The sequence below is a fragment of the Aotus nancymaae genome, unplaced genomic scaffold (assembly GCF_030222135.1).
Source record: "Aotus nancymaae isolate 86718 unplaced genomic scaffold, 86718_ANA_hifiasm-v0.15.2.pri h1tg000003l, whole genome shotgun sequence".
Taxonomy (NCBI): Eukaryota; Metazoa; Chordata; class Mammalia; order Primates; family Aotidae; genus Aotus; species Aotus nancymaae.
Window position 1 is genome coordinate 77,005,125 of NW_026988414.1, and position 19,561 is coordinate 77,024,685.

The window sequence follows — 19,561 nt, forward strand, 5'->3', positions numbered from 1 at the left end:
GGTGTGTGGCCCAGATCAAAGGGGGGCAGTCAGATCATGGAGCCGGGGGATGCTCTTCTGACACCCTCCCGGAGGGTCTCAGGTATGTTTCTGTGGTCCAGCGACACCCGCCACACTTCCACAAACTCAATCTCCAGCCCCTTGGGACCCGTTCGCTGCCCAAGCAATCCGATCCTAAATCCAATGGGAAGAGCAGTCCCCAGCGCCCATCTCACGGTCTGAAGCGCGCTCCTCCCCCACCCGACCCGAAGAGGAAAGCCGGCTCAAGGAGGAACTGAGGCCAGGACTGTCGGGGTACACCGCTGCTTGTGGCAGGCAGCACCTTTCCCAGAGACACCCCTGGAATTGCTTCCCCCATGCACTTGTGCGGCAGAAGCTGGACAGCGCCAAAGTTTTGGCTCCCCAGCTGAGTACGCGAATGTGCATGCGCAAGCAGCCTGAGGAAAGCGCCAGCGCTGAGCCGGGGGTCGCGTCACAGTAACAGCTACCATTGTCTGGGGAACGGAATGAGCGGCTTAGGAACGCAGGCGCGCTCTGCAGCAGTGCCTCGGAATTTCGCAAGAGCCTTCCTTCTCCACAATATCGTGCCGTGGTCCCAAGGTTTGAAGAACCCTGCAGCCCGAATCAGGCTGAGAGAAGGTCCGAAGGGGCTTCAAGACAGTCCATGGCGATCCCCAGGAATCCACACGAATACCCACGATGTTTCAGGCCTGTCGAAATGGTGTGAAGGTGCACATCATTGAAAGCCCTCCCGGCTGGTATTTCCAGGTACGGCCTGCCTGCCTGCCGCGGGGCTGCTCTCTCCGCGAGGGACTTCCCAGCAGAGAGCAGAACCCCGCAACCTCAGGAACTGGCTAGCAGGATGTGTTTCTCTGCGAGTGTTGAATGTCTCCGAGAGGCTTTCTGTGTGTCTGTGTGAGTGCGTGTGTACATGTATCTTCCTGAGAGTGTTGATAAGTGTGTGTGAGTGAGGGTGCCACATGCTGACATGAGTGTGGCCAGTGCACTCCAGTATCGTTTCTCTGTAGACCGCCTAATTACTGCTGCGGGTCAGCCTTTGGCTCAGCCTGGGGACTGCGGCCCTGCATTCTTTGTTGTGCTGGTGATTTCTAAAGCCTCACTGTAGCAGGGTCTGGGTGCAACATGCAGGCGTCCTAATAACCTGCCCTACCCGACAGGGGTCATTCCTCGAGAAAGAAGAGTGGCATAACACACCCAAAACCGAACTCCTCCAAGTGCCCTTGGGCCGGAGGCACATCTAGGGCTGGACTGACACTAGGCATCCTGTCCTCAGGATCCCTTTGAGCCCAATTCCGATTCCAGGGCTTGTGTAGCTGAAGCTTCAGGGGGTGAGTCGGGCACACATTCCTCTTCGGATTTCTTTCATGTCAGAGGATGTGTGAAGAAAGTATAAGGTCAGATAACGTGACGATACATTCCGCTGAGGTGAGGAGGGGGTCCGCTGCCTTCATGTACAGGACACGTTCTGACAGATGTCAAAGAAAGTGCATCTTTCTCAACACTAACATTCCTAAGTGACTGGATATCTGTGATGCTCCTGGATCCCTGCTGGCCCCAGAGCTCCCACCGCCAAGGAAAATCTTAGACTCATTATTACATCAGATGGCTGCATCCTTTTCCTAGGAGGAGAGGGTGGCAGCCGTGGCTGGCATTGATCTTGATCTGCTCATCAAGGCTGTGTTTCCTTTCATCCGCAGCGGTTTTTCTCAGAGTTGAGGGCTCTCTCATTGCTGTATTGCTGCTGGCTAGGACAACCGCTCAGCACTGAACTTGCTGGCTGCCAGGGATTTCACGCAGGTAACGAGACTGGGGGGTAGCTGGGTGCAGGCCAGGTGGTGGATAGTGATCGCGGCGTGGGACTGGGGGCGTTTTGTACTTTGCGGGCTCCTCTTGGCTCCTCTGGTGGGAGTCCCGGAAGGAGGCTTGGAGTCCGGCACAGGACCTCCTGTGGTCGCAGATGTGCTGTGCTTCCGCTTGGCTTTCTTGGGAGTCTTCGGCGGCATTCCTGGACATCGGTTTTGAGCTGGGATATGCCCAAGAAAGCTTCCGAGACACTCTCTGCTCCTGATCTGCCCCTATGGGAGACCAATTCCAGCTGTTGCCACCTCTGCTGCACAGTAGGCTCGCGTCTTTGCGGTTGTTCCCGCCTGATCCGTACAGCAATGCTGAGAAGCAGTAATCCCTGGACTGGTCTCCAAGACCAAGGCAGGGCCCGATGGTTGGTGGCCCAGGTCACAGGGAAGAAGTCAGCCCATGGAGCCAGGGAACGTACTGCCGACAACGTCCCCGAGGGTGTCAGGTGTATTTCGATGGTCCAAAGACCCCTGCCACACCTCATCAAGCTGAATCTCCAGCCCCATGGGACCCGATCTCTGCCCACGCCATGTGATCCGGAATCCAATGTGAAGAGCAGTCCCGAGTGCCCACCTCACGGTCTGAAGCGCGCTCCTCCTCCACCCGACACAAAGAGGAAAGCCGGCTCAAGGAGGTACTGAGGTCAGGACTGTCGGGGTCCAACGCCGCTTGTGGCACGCAGCCCCCTCCCCAGAGCCGCCCCTGGCACCGCCTCCCCCGTGCACCTGTGCGGAAGCAGCTGGACAGCGCCACCGTTGCGCCACCCCAGCCGGGTACGCGAATGCACATGCGCAAGCAGCCTGAGGCACGCGCCCGCGCTGAGCAGGGGCTCGCATCACAGTAACCGCCACCGTTGCCTGGGGAACGGTCTGAGCGGCTTAGGCAAGCAGGGGCCCTCTGTGGCAGTGCCTCTGCGTTTGGCAGCGGCCCTCCCTCTCCGCGGGATCATGCCATGGTCCCGAGATCAGGCTGAGAGAAGGTCCCAAGGGGTTTCAAGGATGCCCAGGGCGATCCCCAGGAATCGGCACGATGCTTTGGGCCTGCCCAGACGGTGTGAAGGCGCCCCTCGTTGAAAGCCCTCCCGGATGCGATTTCCAGGTACGGCCTGCCTGCCTACCTGCCGCTTGGCTGCCCTCTCCCCGAGGGGCTTCCCGGCAGAGAGCTGAACGCCGCAGCCTCAGGAGCTGCCTGGCAGGGTGTGTTTCCGGGCGAGTGTTGGATATCTCCGTGTGTCTTCCTGTGTTCGTGTGAGTGTGTGTATGCGTGTATCTTTCGGAGTGTGCTGAGTTTGTGCATGTGGGTGTGGGTGCGACATGCTGACACGAGTGCGGCAAGTGCACTCCAGCCCCGTTTGTGGGCAGTCCGCCTACCTTGTGGTGTGGGTCTGCATTTGGCTCAGCTTGGGGACTGTGGCTCTGCATTCTTTGTTGCGCTGGTGATCTCTAAAGCCTCAGAGTAGCGGGGTCTGGCTCCCACATGCAGGCGTCCTAATAACCTGCCCAACCCGTCGGGGGTCACTCCTCGAGAAAGAAGAGCGGCATGACACACCCAAAACAGACCCTTGGGCCGGCGGCACATCTAGGGCTGGACTCATACTAGGCATCCTGTCCTCTGGACCCCTTTGAGCCCAATTCTGATACCAGGGCTTGTGTAGCTGAAGCTTCAGGGGGTGAGTCGGGCACCCCTTCTTCCCCTTGGGATTTCTTTCCGTGTCGGAGGATGTGTGAAGAAATCATACGGTCAGATAACGTGACGATACATTCTGCTGAGGTGAGGAGGGTGTCCGGTGCCTTCACCTACAGGACACGTTCTGACAGATGTCAAAGAAAGTGCTTCTTTCTCAGCACTCACGTTACTGAGTGACTGGATATCTGTGACGCTCCTGGATCCCTGCTTGCCCCGTAGCTCCCACCACAAAGGAAATCCTTGGTCACTTTATTCCATCAGACGGCTGCATCCTTTTCCTAGGAGGAGAGGGTGGCAGCCGTGGCTGGCATTGATCTTGATCTGCTCATCAAGGCTGTGTTTCCTTTCGTCCGCAGCGGTTTTCTGAGAGTTGAGGGCTCTCTCATTGCTGTGTTGCTGGCTAGGACTACCGCTCAGCACTGAACGTGCTGGCTGCCAGGGATTTCACGGAGGTAACGAGACTTGGGGGGAGCTGGGTGCAGGCCAGGAGGTGGATAGTGATCGCGGCGTGGGACTGGGGGCGATTTGTACTTTGCGTGCTCCTCTTGGCTTCTCTGGTGGGAGTCCCGGAAGGAGGCTTGGAGTCCGGCACAGGACCTCCTGTGGTCGCAGATGTGCTGTGTTTCCACTTGGCTTTCTAGGGAGTCTTCAGTGGCATTCCTGGACATCGGTTACGAGCTGGGATATGCCCCAGAAAGCTTCCGAGACACTCTCTGCTCCTGATCTGCCCCTATGGGAGACCAATTCCAGCTGTTGCCACCTCTGCTGCACAGTAGGCTCGCGTCTTTGCGGTTGTTCCCGCCTGATCCGTACAGCAATGCTGAGAAGCAGTAATCCCTGGACTTGGAGACCAAGGCAGAGCCCGATGGTTGGTGGCCCAGGTCACAGGGAAGAAGTCAGCCCATGGAGCCAGGGAACGTACTGCCGACAACGTCCCCGAGGGTGTCAGGTGTATTTCGGTGGTCCAACGACCCCCGCCACACCTCATCAAGCTGAATCTCCAGCCCCATGGGACCCGATCTCTGCCCACGCCATGTGATCGGGAATCCAATGTGAAGAGCAGTCCCGAGTGCCCACCTCACGGTCTGAAGCACGCTCCTCCTCCACCCGACCCAAAGAGGAAAGCCGGCTCAAGGAGGTACTGAGGTCAGGACTGTCGGGGTCCAACGCCGCTTGTGGCACGCAGCCCCCTCCCCAGAGCCGCCCCTGGCACCACCAGCCCCGTGCACCTGTGCGGCAGCAGCTGGACAGCGCCACCGTTGCGCCACCCCAGCCGGGTACGCGAATGCGCATGCGCAAGCAGCCTGAGGCACGCGCCCGCGCTGAGCAGGGGCTCGCGTCACAGTAAGCGCCACCGTTGCCTGGGGAACGGTCTGAGCGGCTTAGGCAAGCAGGGGCCCTCTGTGGCAGTGCCTCTGCGTTTGGCAGCGGCCCTCCCTCTCCGCGGGATCATGCCATGGTCCCGAGATTTGAGGAATCCGGCAGGCCGAATCAAGCTGAGAGAAGGTCCCAAGGGGCTTCCAGGATGCCCAGGGCGATCCCCAGGAATCCGCACGATGCTTCAGACCTGCCCAGATGGTGTGAAGGCGCCCCTCGTTGAAAGCCCTCCCGGATGCTATGTCCAGGTATGGCCTGCCTGCCTGCCTGTCGCGGGGCTGCTCCCACCACGAGCGGCTTCCCGGCAGAGAGCTGAACGCCGCAGCCTCAGGAGCTGCCTGGCAGGGTGTGTTTCCGAGCGTGTGTTGGATGTCTCCGTGTGTCTTCCTGTGTTCGTGTGAGTGTGTGTATGCGTGTATCTTTCGGAGTGTGTTGAGTTTGTGCATGTGGGTGTGGGTGCGACATGCTGACACGAGTGCGGCAAGTGCACTCCAGCGCCGTTTTTGGGCAGTCCGCCTACCTTCTGGTGCGGGTCAGCATTTGGCTCAGCTTGGGGACTGTGGCTCTGCATTCTTTGTTGCGCTGGTGATCTCTAAAGCCTCAGGGTAGCGGGGTCTGGCTCCCACATGCAGGCGTCCTAATAACCTGCCCAACCCGTCGGGCGTCACTCCTCGAGAAAGAAGAGCGGCATGACACACCCAAAACCGAACTCCTCCAAGTGCCCTTGGGCCGGGGCACATCTAGGGCTGGACTCATACTAGGCATCCTGTCCTCAGGACCCCTTTGAGCCCAATTCTGATTCCAGGGCTTGTGTAGCTGAAGCTTCAGGGGGTGAGTCGGGCACCCCTTCTTCCTCCTGGGATTTCTTTCCGTGTCGGAGGATGTGTGAAGAAATCATATGGTCAGATAATGTGACGATACATTCTGCTGAGGTGAGGAGGGGGTCCGGTGCCTTCACCTACAGGACACGTTCTGACAGATGTCAAAGAAAGTGCTTCTTTCTCAGCACTCACGTTACTGAGTGACTGGATATCTGTGACGCTCCTGGATCCCTGCTTGCCCCGTAGCTCCCACCACCAAGGAAATCCTTGGTCACTTTATTCCATCAGACGGCTGCATCCTTTTCCTAGGAGGAGAGGGTGGCAGCCGTGGCTGGCATTGATCTTGATCTGCTCATCAAGGCTGTGTTTCCTTTCGTCCGCAGCGGTTTTCTGAGAGTTGAGAGCTCTCTCATTGCTGTGTTGCTGGCTAGGACTACCGCTCAGCACTGAATGTGCTGGCTGCCAGGGATTTCACGCAGGTAATGAGACTGGGGGGTAGCTGGGTGCAGGCCAGGTGGTGGATAGTGATCGCGGCGTGGAGCTGGGGCGTTTTGTACTTTGCGTGCTCCTCTTGGCACCTCTGGTGGGAGTCCCGGAAGGAGGCTTGGAGTCCGGCACAGGACCTCCTGTGGTCGCAGATGTGCTGTGCTTCTGCTTGGCTTTCTAGGGAGTCTTCAGTGGCATTCCTGGACATCGGTTACGAGCTGGGATATGCCCCAGAAAGCTTCCGAGACACTCTCTGCTCCTGATCTGCCCCTATGGGAGACCAATTCCAGCTGTTGCCACCTCTGCTGCACAGTAGGCTCGCGTCTTTGCGGTTGTTCCCGCCTGATCCGTACAGCAATGCTGAGAAGCAGTAATCCCTGGACTTGGAGACCAAGGCAGGGCCCGATGGTTGGTGGCCCAGGTCACAGGGAAGAAGTCAGCCCATGGAGCCAGGGAACGTACTGCCGACAACGTCCCCGAGGGTGTCAGGTGTATTTCGGTGGTCCAACGACCCCCGCCACACCTCATCAAGCTGAATCTCCAGCCCCATGGGACCCGATCTCTGCCCACGCCATGTGATCCGGAATCCAATGTGAAGAGCAGTCCCGAGTGCCCACATCACGGTCTGAAGCGCGCTCCTCCTCCACCCGACCCAAAGAGGAAAGCCGGCTCAAGGAGGTACTGAGGTCAGGACTGTCGGGGTCCAACGCCGCTTGTGGCACGCAGCCCCCTCCCCAGAGCCGCCCCTGGCACCGCCTCCCCCGTGCACCTGTGCGGCAGCAGCTGGACAGCGCCACCGTTGCGCCTCTCCAGCCGGGTACGCGAATGTGCATGGGCAAGCAGCCTGAGGCACGCGCCCGCGCTGAGCAGGGGCTCGCGTCACAGTAAGCGCCACCGTTGCCTGGGGAACGGTCTGAGCGGCTTAGGCAAGCAGGGGCCCTCTGTGGCAGTGCCTCTGCGTTTGGCAGCGGCCCTCCCTCTCCGCGGGATTATGCCATGGTCCCGAGATTTGAGGAATCTGGCAGGCCGAACCAGGCTGAGAGAAGGTCCCATGGGGCTTCCAGGATGCCCAGGGCGATCCCCAGGAATCCGCACGGTGCTTCAGGCCTGCCCAGACGGTGTGAAGGCGCCCCTCGTTGAAAGCCCTCCCGGCTGCGATGTCCAGGTATGGCCTGCCTGCCTGCCTGTCGCGGGGCTGCTCCCACCCCCAGGGGCTTCCCGGCAGAGAGCTGAACGCCGCAGCCTCAGGAGCTGCCTGGCAGGGTGTGTTTCCGAGCGTGTGTTGGATGTCTCCGTGTGTCTTCCTGTGTTCGTGTGAGTGTGTGTATGCGTGTATCTTTCGGAGTGTGTTGAGTGTGTGCATGTGTGTGTCGGAGCGACATGCTGACACGAGTGCGGCCAGTGCACTCCAGCCCCGTTTTTGGGCAGTCCGCCTACCTTCTGGTGCGGGTCTGCATTTGGCTCAGCTTGGGGACTGTGGCTCTGCATTCTTTGTTGCGCTGGTGATCTCTAAAGCCTCAGTGTAGCGGGGTCTGGCTCCCACATGCAGGCGTCCTAATAACCTGCCCAACCCGTCGGGCGTCACTCCTCGAGAAAGAAGAGCGGCATGACACACCCAAAACCGAACTCCTCCAAGTGCCCTTGGGCCGGGGCACATCTAGGGCTGGACTCATACTAGGCATCCTGTCCTCAGGACCCCTTTGAGCCCAATTCTGATTCCAGGGCTTGTGTAATTGAATCTTCAGGGGGTGAGTCGGGCACCCCTTCTTCCTCTTGGGATTTCTTTCCGTGTCGGAGATGTGTGAAGAAATCATACGGTCAGATAACGTGACGATGCATTCCGCTGAGGTGAGGAGGGTGTCTGGTGCCTTCACCTACAGGACACGTTCTGACAGATGTCAAAGAAAGTGCTTCTTTCTCAGCACTCACGTTACTGAGTGACTGGATATCTGTGAAGTTCCTGGATCCCTGCTTGCCCCGTAGCTCCCACCACCAAGGAAATCCTTGGTCACTTTATTCCATCAGACGGCTGCATCCTTTTCCTAGGAGGAGAGGGTGGCAGCCGTGGCTGGCATTGATCTTGATCTGCTCATCAAGGCTGTGTTTCCTTTCATCCGCAGCGGTTTTCTCAGAGTTGAGGGCTCTCTCATTGCTGTGTTGCTGGCTAGGACTACCGCTCAGCACTGAACGTGCTGGCTGCCAGGGATTTCACGCAGGTAATGAGACTGGGGGGTAGCTGGGTGCAGGCCAGGTGGTGGATAGTGATCGCGGCGTGGAGCTGGGGCGTTTTGTACTTTGCGGGCTCCTCTTGGCTCCTCTGGTGGGAGTCCCGGAAGGAGGCTTGGAGTCCGGCACAGGACCTCCTGTGGTCGCAGATGTGCTGTGCTTCCGCTTGGCTTTCTAGGGAGTCTTCGGCGGCATTCCTGGACATCGGTTTCGAGCTGGGATATGCCCCAGAAAGCTTCCGAGACACTCTCTGCTCCTGATCTGCCCCTATGGGAGACCAATTCCAGCTGTTGCCACCTCTGCTGCACAGTAGGCTCGCGTCTTTGCGGTTGTTCCCGCCTGATCCGTACAGCAATGCTGAGAAGCAGTAATCCCTGGACTTGGAGACCAAGGCAGGGCCCGATGGTTGGTGGCCCAGGTCACAGGGAAGAAGTCAGCCCATGGAGCCAGGGAACGTACTGCCGACAACGTCCCCGAGGGTGTCAGGTGTATTTCGGTGGTCCAACGACCCCCGCCACACCTCATCAAGCTGAATCTCCAGCCCCATGGGACCCGATCTCTGCCCACGCCATGTGATCCGGAATCCAATGTGAAGAGCAGTCCCGAGTGCCCACCTCACGGTCTGAAGCGCGCTCCTCCTCCACCCGACACAAAGAGGAAAGCCGGCTCAAGGAGGTACTGAGGTCAGGACTGTCGGGGTCCAACGCCGCTTGTGGCACGCAGCCCCCTCCCCAGAGCCGCCCCTGGCACCGCCTCCCCCGTGCACCTGTGCGGCAGCAGCTGGACAGCGCCACCGTTGCACCTCCCCAGCCGGCTACGCGAATGCGCATGCGCAAGCAGCCTGAGGCACGCGCCCGCGCTGAGCAGGGGCTCGCGTCACAGTAACCGCCACCGTTGCCTGGGGAACGGTCTGAGCGGCTTAGGCAAGCAGGGGCCCTCTGTGGCAGTGCCTCTGCGTTTGGCAGCGGCCCTCCCTCTCCGCGGGATTATGCCATGGTCCCGAGATTTGAGGAATCCGGAACTCTGAATCAGGCTGAGAGAAGGTCCCAAGGGTCTTCCAGGATGCCCAGGGCGATCCCCAGGAATCCGCACGATTCTTCGGGCCTGCCCAGACGGTGTGAAGGCGCCCCTCGTTGAAAGCCCTCCCGGCTGCGATTTCCAGGTAAGGCCTGCCTGCCTGCCTGCCGCTTGGCTGCCCTCTCCCCGAGGGGCTTCCCGGCAGAGAGCTGAACGCCGCAGCCTCAGGAGCTGCCTGGTAGGGTGTTTTTCCGGGCGAGTGTTGGATGTCTCCGTGTGTCTTCCTGTGTTCGTGTGAGTGTGTGTATGCGTGTATCTTTCGGAGTGTGTTGAGTGTGTGCATGTGGGTGTGGGTGCGACATGCTGACACGAGTGCGCCCAGTGCACTCCAGCCCCGTTTGTGGGCAGTCCGCCTACCTTCTGGTGCGGGTCTGCATTTGGCTTAGCTTGGGGACAGTGGCTCTGCATTCTTTGTTGCGCTGGTGATCTCTAAAGCCTCAGTGTAGCGGGGTCTGGCTCCCACATGCAACCGTCCTAATAACCTGCCCAACCCGTCGGGCGTCACTCCTCGAGAAAGAAGAGCGGCATGACACACCCAAAACCGAACTCCTCCAAGTGCCCTTGGGCCGGCGGCACATCTAGGGCTGGACTCATACTAGGCATCCTGTCCTCAGGACCCCTTTGAGCCCAATTCTGATTCCAGGGCTTGTGTAGCTGAAGCTTCAGGGGGTGAGTCGGGCACCCCTTCTTCCTCTTGGGATTTCTTTCCGTGTCGGAGGATGTGTGAAGAAATCATACGGTCAGATAACGTGAGGATACATTCCGCTGAGGTGAGGAGGGGGTCCGGTGCCTTCACCTACAGGACACGTTCTGACAGATGTCAAAGAAAGTGCTTCTTTCTCAGCACTCACGTTACTGAGTGACTGGATATCTGTGACGCTCCTGGATCCCTGCTTGCCCCGTAGCTCCCACCACCAAGGAAATCCTTGGTCACTTTATTCCATCAGACGGCTGCATCCTTTTCCTAGGAGGAGAGGGTGGCAGCCGTGGCTGGCATTGATCTTGATCTGCTCATCAAGGCTGTGTTTCCTTTCATCCGCAGCGGTTTTCTGAGAGTTGAGTGCTCTCTCATTGCTGTGTTGCTGGCTAGGACAACCGCTCAGCACTGAACGTGCTGGCTGCCAGGGATTTTACGGAGGTAACGAGACTGGGGTTAGCTGGGTGCAGGCCAGGTGGTGGATAGTGATTGCGGCGTGGGACTGGGGGCGTTTTGTACTTTGCGGGCTCCTCTTGGCTCCTCTGGTGGGAGTCCCGGTCAGAGGCTTGGAGTCCGGCACAGGACCTCCTGTGGTCGCAGATGTGCTGTGCTTCCGCTTGGCTTTCTTGGGAGTCTTCGGCGGCATTCCTGGACATTAGTTTCGAGCTGGGATATGCCCCAGAAAGCTTCTGAGACACTCTCTGCTCCTGATCTGCCCCTATGGGAGACCAATTCCAGCTCTTGCCACCTCTGCTGCTCAGTACGCTCGCCTCTTTGTGGTTGTTCCCACCTTATCCGGACAGCTGTGCTGAGAAGCACTAATCCTTGGGTTTGGAGACCAATTCAGGGCCCCATGGTTGTTGGCCCAGGTCACTGGGGACCAGTCAGCTCATGGAGCCAGGCAACGTTTTGTCGACACCGTCCCCGAGTGTGTCAGGTGTATTTCGGTGGTCCAACGACCCTCGCCACACCTTATCAAACTGAATCTCCAGCCCCATGGGACCTGTTCTCTGCCCACGCCATCTGATCCGGAATCTAATGTGAAGAGCAGTCCTGAGTGCCCACCTCATGGTCTGAAGCGCGCTGCTCCTCCACCCAACCGAAAGAGGTAAGCTTGCTCATGGCGGTACTGAGGTCGGTGTTATTCCATGTCACTTTTCAATGAAATGTTGTCCTAATAGTTGGGTTATATTGTTAGTGAACCGATCCCAATCCACAAGACTAATTTTGCAAATATAAATTAGAATCTTGAACTGAATTACTCTGAAATATGGTATTAATGATCAATTTAAACACTCTGGTTCATTCAAGTTTACCTTTTAAGTGATTTCCTAAAAAGTCACTAAGTGTACTTTTTCTTATTTAACTTTAAGAATCACTTTTATTGGAAAAGTGTAAATATTTATAAACCACTTTTAATCTATGAAAATATTTAAATGACCTATATTTAAAGGAAGAATAAAAGAAGAGGACATCTCAGTATTAACAAATATCTTATAATAGCTTACATTAATTTTCCTTTCAATATTGTTTGGGTTATCCTTTTAAAAAAGCATTCGATTGGCAATTGGGCATTTGGTTTCCAGCCTTCTTTCTAGCACTTATTAATTCTGCAAGCTTGGATTATTCAATAATGTTTTTATATATAAACTCTATTCCCAATAAGAATTAAAATATTGAGGATAAGTTATTTCTGCATCTAAAGTTAAGTAATTTTTTGAATAATAAATGGCAAAATTATGAAATTTCCCTCCTTTTTACCTATGAAAGGATAGTATTTTCAACTGCTTTCCTTTTTAAAGGATAGAGACAAAGGCTTCTTCTTGCTTACTATAAAAGCTAATAGATAAATTCTAACACTAATGTATTGGCCAATCATTTTTATAGAAAATAGAGTTAAGTCTCGACAGGTGCCAGTGACATAAGATACATATTTTTTACTTGTTCTTCCTTGTTTTCCTGTTGGAATCCAAATTAAACTCAACTTACTATCATAAAGTTAGTGGTGTATGCTAGATAGCTCCATAAACCTATTATCAAAAAAGTAAAAAAGTATACTCTCTCTCTGTGTATATATATATATATATATGTTTATATGTGTGTGTGTGTTTGTGTGTGTGCATGTGTGTGTGTGTGTATATATATATGTATATATATGTTTTCTTCTTTTGGAGATAAGCTTCCAGGCTGGAGTTCAGTGGCATGCAGTCTTGACCTCCCTGAGCTGAAGTGATCCTCCCAGGTTTACTTACATTACAATAAAATTATCATTATAGTAACTATTTTAAAATATTTTATAATAACAGAGTCTTTTCTATACCTTTTAACTTTTGGTATTCACAGTAACTCTGTACAGAAGATTGGTGAAACAGATATTATCTTTAATATTTTTGGTTGAGCAAATTGAAATGTACAAAGGAGAATTTCATCAAATTACAAAGTACAGAGTTGTGCAGGCAGTAGACAGTTGACCTGGAATTCAGACGAAGATCTTTTGTATTAAGCAAAAATGAAAAGAAAAAGACATTTCCTTAATGGTTATCTAATATTGTGCTTATTCTCCTTTACAATTTGAACTCAGGCCACCTTAAAACACAGATATTTCATATAAAACACCAAGGACATATTTTTTCCCTGATTTCCTAAGAGACTTCTCATTTCTTTTAAGTTCAAAATCAATGCTACTGTTAGCTTTTGTTTGCATTTTCTTTTTAGGGAAGAAATACTTCCCAAATCTCCTCATGAAAATAAATATGTCATCTCTAATCAGTTGTCATAACAGTTTAGTTCATTTTAACGTTTGCTTAATGTAGATGTTTATGGTTAAGGGAACCGATTGATAACATCTACTAAACAGACCAAGACTTAGGAATGTCCTAAAATCCCGATATCTTGAGAACAGAAGAATTCTTAATTTTGCTTTAAAATAGGAATATCAGTTCTTGCAAAATATGGTAATTAAGAAATTTAAACCTTTATCACAAACCCTTGAGCAGAGCACATCTCCCCATGAATTTTTTGGTTATTCTGTATATAAACAAGCATGGTACCTAGGGTGGCCCATTCCTCCACTTTCAGGAACACCCTACTTTGTCTATGGAGTAGTTATTCCTTCACTACTTTTTTTATTTTTTACTCTGTTGCCCAGGCTGGAGTGCAATGGTGATATCCAGGCTCACAGCAACCTCTGTCCCCCGGGTTCAAGCAATTCTCCTGCCTCAGCCTTCCGAGTAGCTGGAACTACAGGTGTGAACCACCACACCAGGCTATTTTTTTTGTATTTTTAGTAGAGACAGGGTTTTGCCATGTTGGCCACGCTGGTATCAAACTCCTGACTTCAAGTGATCCACCTGCCTCGGCCTCCCATAGTGCTGGGATTATAGGTGTGAGCCACCGTGGCCAGCCACCACTTTACTTTTCTAAATGAACTTGCTATTGCTTTGCACTGTGGACTCCCCCAGATTCTTTCTTGCACAAGATCTAAGAACCGTCTCTTGGGATCTGGATTGGGACCCTTTTCCAGTAACACCACCATGCCCATCTAATTTTTTAATCTCTTATTTTTTGTAGAGAAAGGGTCTCACTGTGTTGCCCAGGCTGGTCTTAAACTTCTGGCCTCAAGCAATCCTTCCTCCTTGGACTCTCAAAGTGCTGGATTACAGGTCTGAGCCACTATGTCCAGTCTTATGTCATTTTTGACAATGAAATTGTCACCTGTAAACAGAGTTCTTTCCCTACTCTGCATTGCTTTCAAAGAAAGAACACTCAGTTGGAAACAAAAAGGTAAGCAGGTGTTATTCCTGGCTAGGATGGGGAAGGGGTGAACTCTTGCTCTAAAGACACCTTATTGTTGGGCATGCTGGCTCACACCTGTAATCCAAGCACTTTGGGAGGCCCAGGTGGGTGGACCACTTAAAGTCGGGAGTTAGAGACGAGCCTGATCAACATAGTGAAACTGCATCTCAACTAAAAATATAAAAATTAGCTGGATGTGGTGGCACATGCCTGTAATCCCAGCTACCTGGGAGGCTGAGGCAAGAGACTCGCTTAAACCCGGGAGGCAGAGGTTACAGTGAGCTGAGATGGTGCCATTGCACTCCAGCTTGGGTGATGGAGACTCAACAGGAGCAAAACTCCATCAAAAAAAAAAAACAAAAAAAAAAAAACACCCCATCAATAAATAAAAAGCAAAGATGCCTTATTGCCCAGCAATAATATCACTTGAAGTCAGGAGTTCCTGACCAGCCTGGCCAACATGGTGAAACCCCATCTCTACTAAAAATAGAAAATTAGCTGGGCATGGTGTCATACACTTGTAATTCCAGCTACTTAGGAGGTTGAGGCAGGATACTTGCTTGAACCTGGGAGGTGGAGGTTGCAGGGAGCCATTGCACTCCAGCCTGGGTGACAGAGAGAGACTCTGTCTCAAAATAAATTAAATAAATAAATAAAATAAAATAAGTAATAAACAGAGAAGCCGGGTGCAAAAGGACAGATATCTTAGGTTAACTCATGTGAAGTGCCTGGAATAGGCAAATTCATAGAGACAGACAGTGGCTCTCAGGGCTGGGCAGCTAGTGTTTAATGGTCGGGTTTCAATTGCGATGATGGAGAAGTCCTGGGGATGGACAGTGGTGACCGCTGCACAACAGTGTGAATGTGCCTAATGCCACTGAACTGTACGCTTCAAAATGGTTTGGATGGTCAATTTCAGGTTATGTATATTTTAGCACAATTTTTTAAAGCTAGTGAAAAGCTAAAAAAAGAAAAAAGAAAAAAGAAAAAAAGAAAGTAAAAGAGAGAAAGAAAAAGGGAGAAAAAGAAGAAAAGAAAGAAAGAAAAAGGAAAAAGGAAGGAAGAAAGTAAGTTTAAAAATGTTAAATGTATGAAAGGAGCATCCATCCAGAAATCCAGCAGCAGTCCCTCTTGGAATCCATTGGCTTCCCTCAAGAGTTTTTGGTCCTTCTCTTTCAGGGTTGCCAGAAAAAATACAGGATTCCCAGTTAATCTGAGTTTCAGATAAACAAGAAATAATTTTTTAGTGTAAGTATATCCCCCCAAAATGGAACATATTTAAACTAGAAAATTATTCATTATCTGAGATTCAAAATTAACTAGGCATTTTATATATATATATATATATATACACACACACACATATATATGTATATATGTATATATGTGTGTGTGTATATATATACATGTATATAAAAGTATGTATTTTTGAGACAGATATATATATATATTTATATATATAGACAGACTCTAACTGTTGTTGGCCAGGCTGGAGTGCAGTGACATGATCTTGGCTCCCTGTAACCTCTGCCTCCTGGGTTCAAGCAATTCTCTTGCCTTAGCCTCCTAAGTAGCTGGGACTACTAGTGGGACTAGTGGGCATGTGCCACTGTGCCTGGCTAATTTTTGTCTTTTTAGTAGAGACGGGGTTACACTATGTTAGTTAGGCTTGTCTCGAACTCCAGAACTCCAGTGAAACGCTCCCCCCTCGGCCTCCAAAAGTGCTGGGATTACAGGTGTGTGGGATTAACTGTGCCCAGCTAATTTTTGTATTTTTAGTAGAGATGGGGTTACACTATGTTAGTTAGGCTGGTCTCGAACTCCAGAACTCTGGTGATACAACCCCCCCCCCCCAGCCTCCAAAAGTGCTGGGATTACAAGCATGAGTCACTGTGCCATGCTGGTGTTTTATATTTTTATTTGCTAAATCTGGCAACCTTATTCCCTTGTTAATTCTTCATTGCTTGCAGCTTTATCTTCCTTCCTTGCCCTGTCTTCTGGGGAAGACAGATCCAGGTGTAGGAAAAACATTCCATTGTCTCTGTGACAGCAGCGTGTGGCCTCAGCAGTGGTGAGGAGGAGATGGGTTTCCACTTACATCATAGATGGCATGTTTAGTTTATGTCCTCCCCAGATTTCTCTGTTGAGGCCCTAACCCCCAGTGTGATGGTATTTGGAGATGAGCCTTTTGTAGGCAATTAGGGTTAGATGAGGTTGTCAGGGTGGGGTCCTCATGATGGGTTTAGTTAGAAAAGAGCCTGTAATCTCTCTCCCTCCCTCTCCCTCTCTCCCTTTTTCTCTCCTGACCAGGTGAGGACACAGAGAGAAGGCAGCACTCTGCAAACCAGGATGAAAGCCCTCACCAGGGACCAATTCAGCTGCCACCTTCATGTTAGACCCCTAAATCTCCAGAACTGTGAGAAATAAATGTATGGTTTTAAGCCACCCAGTCTGTGGCATTTTGTTTTGACTGATACAGTCTGAAAACCCATTTTCTCCTCACCACACCTGAGTGATATCCCTGTGACTGTCCCCTCCTCCACCTCTCCCCTGCCACTTGTCCTCCCTGCTCCTTTCCTCTGGCATTCCTCATCCCATTAGAGGATGGTCCAGGCCCACAGGGGTGAGGCTGGCTGAGCTGAGGCCAGGTGGGGAGGGCTGGGGCTTGGCGCTGGGCTGTGGGGGAAGGGGTCCGAGTCCTGGGATGGGATTGGGCATCGCAGCAGACCACAGGATGGTATTAAGACCTCCTGGGTTCAGGTTTCTACCCATCACCCGGGTGGTTCTCTGGTGCCACTGGAGGTTGGGAGTCTCCAGGTAGGCCTGGGAGGGCCTGAGTGGCCACAAGTTTGGGGGACTCCTGGTGCCTGGGGGCCATCGCCTGCTGCCTGCCCGATGCTGGGTGCCTGTGGCCCAGTGGCAGCCTGAGTGGGGCCCCATGACCTTGCCCATGCTCTCGCTGGGTGCCTCCCCATGCCCCGCCTGCCTGTGGAAGCTGTGGTGGAGCTGTGGCAACCTGAGCACTACTGGTGGTAGGCAGCACTTGAGCAGCTTCAGGAGGAGCAGGGCAGGCCTCCCAGGTTGGCAAGTCAGCGCCATGCCTCAGAAGGCATTGTTAAAGCCATGTGTGGCCCTGAGGGGCAGTGGCTGAGCACAGGGGCCTGTCCTTGCAGCCCACTGGTCTGCAGATGCCCAGTGGGTAGAACCTGAGCCAATGCCCAACAGCTCTGCTTCCAGACTGCAGCCAGGCACCCCATGACTGGCTTGGAGCTGGTACCACCTTGGAAGGTGGCTTTTCTTTCTGGCAGCATCTTTATTTGTAAAGGCAGCCATGGGCCCCAGAGGTCTAGCACTGGCTCAGGGTCACGAAGGGAGTCAGGGTGGGGGGTCAAGCCTGGTGTGAGACTCCAGGCATCAGGAGTGTGCCTGCTTCCCCTCTGGCCAGTTCCTCCAGGAAGGCTTCCCTGACCTCCCGCCCTCCAGATCATCTGCCACCCTGGGCTGCTGCTGCTCAAGGGCTTTCCTCCTGCTGGTCCCCATCCCTGCAATGAGTGCTCGGGAAGCACCAGAGAAGGGGACTGAGACCGATAGCTTGGGAGGCTGCCTGCGGGTGAAGGGCATATGGGATGCTAAGGAGTAGTGAGCTCCCTTTCACTGGAGGTGTGCAAGCTGGGGCTTAGGTGTGGCATAGGTGACCTCTGAGGTTCCTTCAGACCTCGGGTCAAGATCCCATGATGGGCTCTGCCTGTTTCCCAGTCTAAACCTCTGCCCAGAACATTGGGTCATTTGTTCTTCCACAAACAAGTGGGAGCCCTCTTGGTGCCAGAGCCTGTGCGGGAGATGGGTGAAACTGATGACCTCTCACTCCTCCTGCAGTTGGGGTGCCTTCCCTGGGGTGTGCGGGATGTGGGTGAAACTGATGGCCTCTCAGTCCTCCTGCAGTCGGGATGCCTTCCCTGGGGCCTGGGACACTCTGCTGTAAAGGACACATAGCAAGGGGAGAGGGGATAGGATGGGGTGGGAGACTCAGCCGTGGGGGCCTGAAGAACTCTGGGAAGGTGTCTTAGCACATCAGGCATGGGCTTGGCCTTCTTGGGTCTCCCCTCCTGGCCCCCTTAGCACTGGGCAGTCTTGGGCTCACTCTGGTAGGATTCCAGGAACGGCTCCTGCCTGGATATAGATAGACTTCTCCAAAAGGTCTGGGGCTGTGCCAGCTGCAGCAGGTGCCCCCCAGGCCCAGCCAGAGGGCCCCAGGCAAGGGGGTGGAGCCTGGGTGGGGGTGCCGAGGATGCCGGGGTCCACCTTTGTAGCCACAGAGGCATGATGGGCTCTGTCTGCTTGTAGCACCACAGAGCTTGATGGGAACTTTCACTCAGATCCCTTTCATGGATAAGAAAACAGGCTAGGGCGTCAGGAGCAGTTTACCCCAGCGGTCCTCTCTCCCAAAGGGCTAGGGTTGGGATAAGTAGGGTCTCTGAGGATCAGCAAGACCAGCTCCAGCTGTGGTTCCTCTGCCTCCTGGCTGTGTGTCTCAAGCAGATTCAGATTGCTCAGCTTCTCTGAGCCGTCATGGTTTGTCACTGCAATGTGGCGGGTGTCAGTGCCTTGCTCCTGGAATGCAGCATCTAGCCTGGTATCCTTAGAAAGTGATTGAGGTTGAGACTGGTGGGGTAGAGGCCCTGAAGCCGACCCATTCCTGCCTTGGACCTTCAGGGAGATGCTGCTGGAAGTGGCGAGCTGAGAGCACTGGGTGGAGTTAGAGCCTCAAGTCTTCCTGTGGCACTAGGTGAACCTACACGGGCGGGTGTCCTTGCCAGGGAGCTCATGCCCTCGGGGGCCCATGAGCTGGCAGGCAGGGCTACCTGGCTTGGTGTGCCTGTCGGTGGGGGCTCCTGTGGGGCCCTTCAGACTGGGCACAGCCCTCCTGTCCTCATCTCCCCTGCCTGCTTGCCCACCTGGGGGTGGGAGGAGTTAAGGGTTGCAGGCACAGCTGGACCAGGCTGCTGGTGATGCTGTCTGGAAGCGTGGGTGGGCAGAGCCTGTTGGGAGCATGCTCTCAGCAGGGCCCCTTGATTACCCCAGATTGCAGGGATTGGGTTGAGAGCTGCAGGCAAGGCCAGGCCTCCAGGGACCCCGAGCTGGGGATGCCACGTGTACTGCTCCACCCTGCTCTGAGGGCCCTTTGTGGCCAGGGCAGGCACAGAGTGGACTGTGATGCAGGCTGTACTCTTGGGGCTCATAGTCTGAGGAGCACGTGAGTTCCCAGGCACAGTGCTCCCAGGAGACAGAGCCAGGGGTCCCAGGGAAGTGTTTGCTTGAGAGTGTCTGGGAGGGCTTCCTGGAAGAGGGGGCATCAGTGCGTAGCCTCGGAGTTTGTGGAGATAACTCCCTGGCCAAGTCCTGCCTGCCAGTGTGACCTGAGTCTGTTCCTCATTTCAATGCCTCAGTTTCCTCACCAGTATGCTAGGGGAGACCAGCGTAGCCAGCCACAGAGGGGTCATGAGGATTGAGGGGACAGTGT

At 53.7% G+C, this 19,561-nt stretch overlaps 1 long non-coding RNA gene across 2 annotated transcripts; it reads left to right on the forward strand.

Annotated features, from left to right (window-relative positions):
- Window positions 1–9,358: 9,358 nt before the first annotated feature.
- Window positions 9,359–16,485, forward strand: LOC135277242 (uncharacterized). Of its 2 annotated transcripts, none has more exons than XR_010344837.1 (2): window positions 9,359–11,353; window positions 13,816–16,485. It is a non-coding gene; the product is annotated as an uncharacterized LOC135277242 (long non-coding RNA). The 2 variants fall into 2 exon arrangements; XR_010344838.1 differs by lacking the exon at window positions 9,359–11,353 and adding an exon at window positions 11,362–13,491.
- Window positions 16,486–19,561: the final 3,076 nt, after the last annotated feature.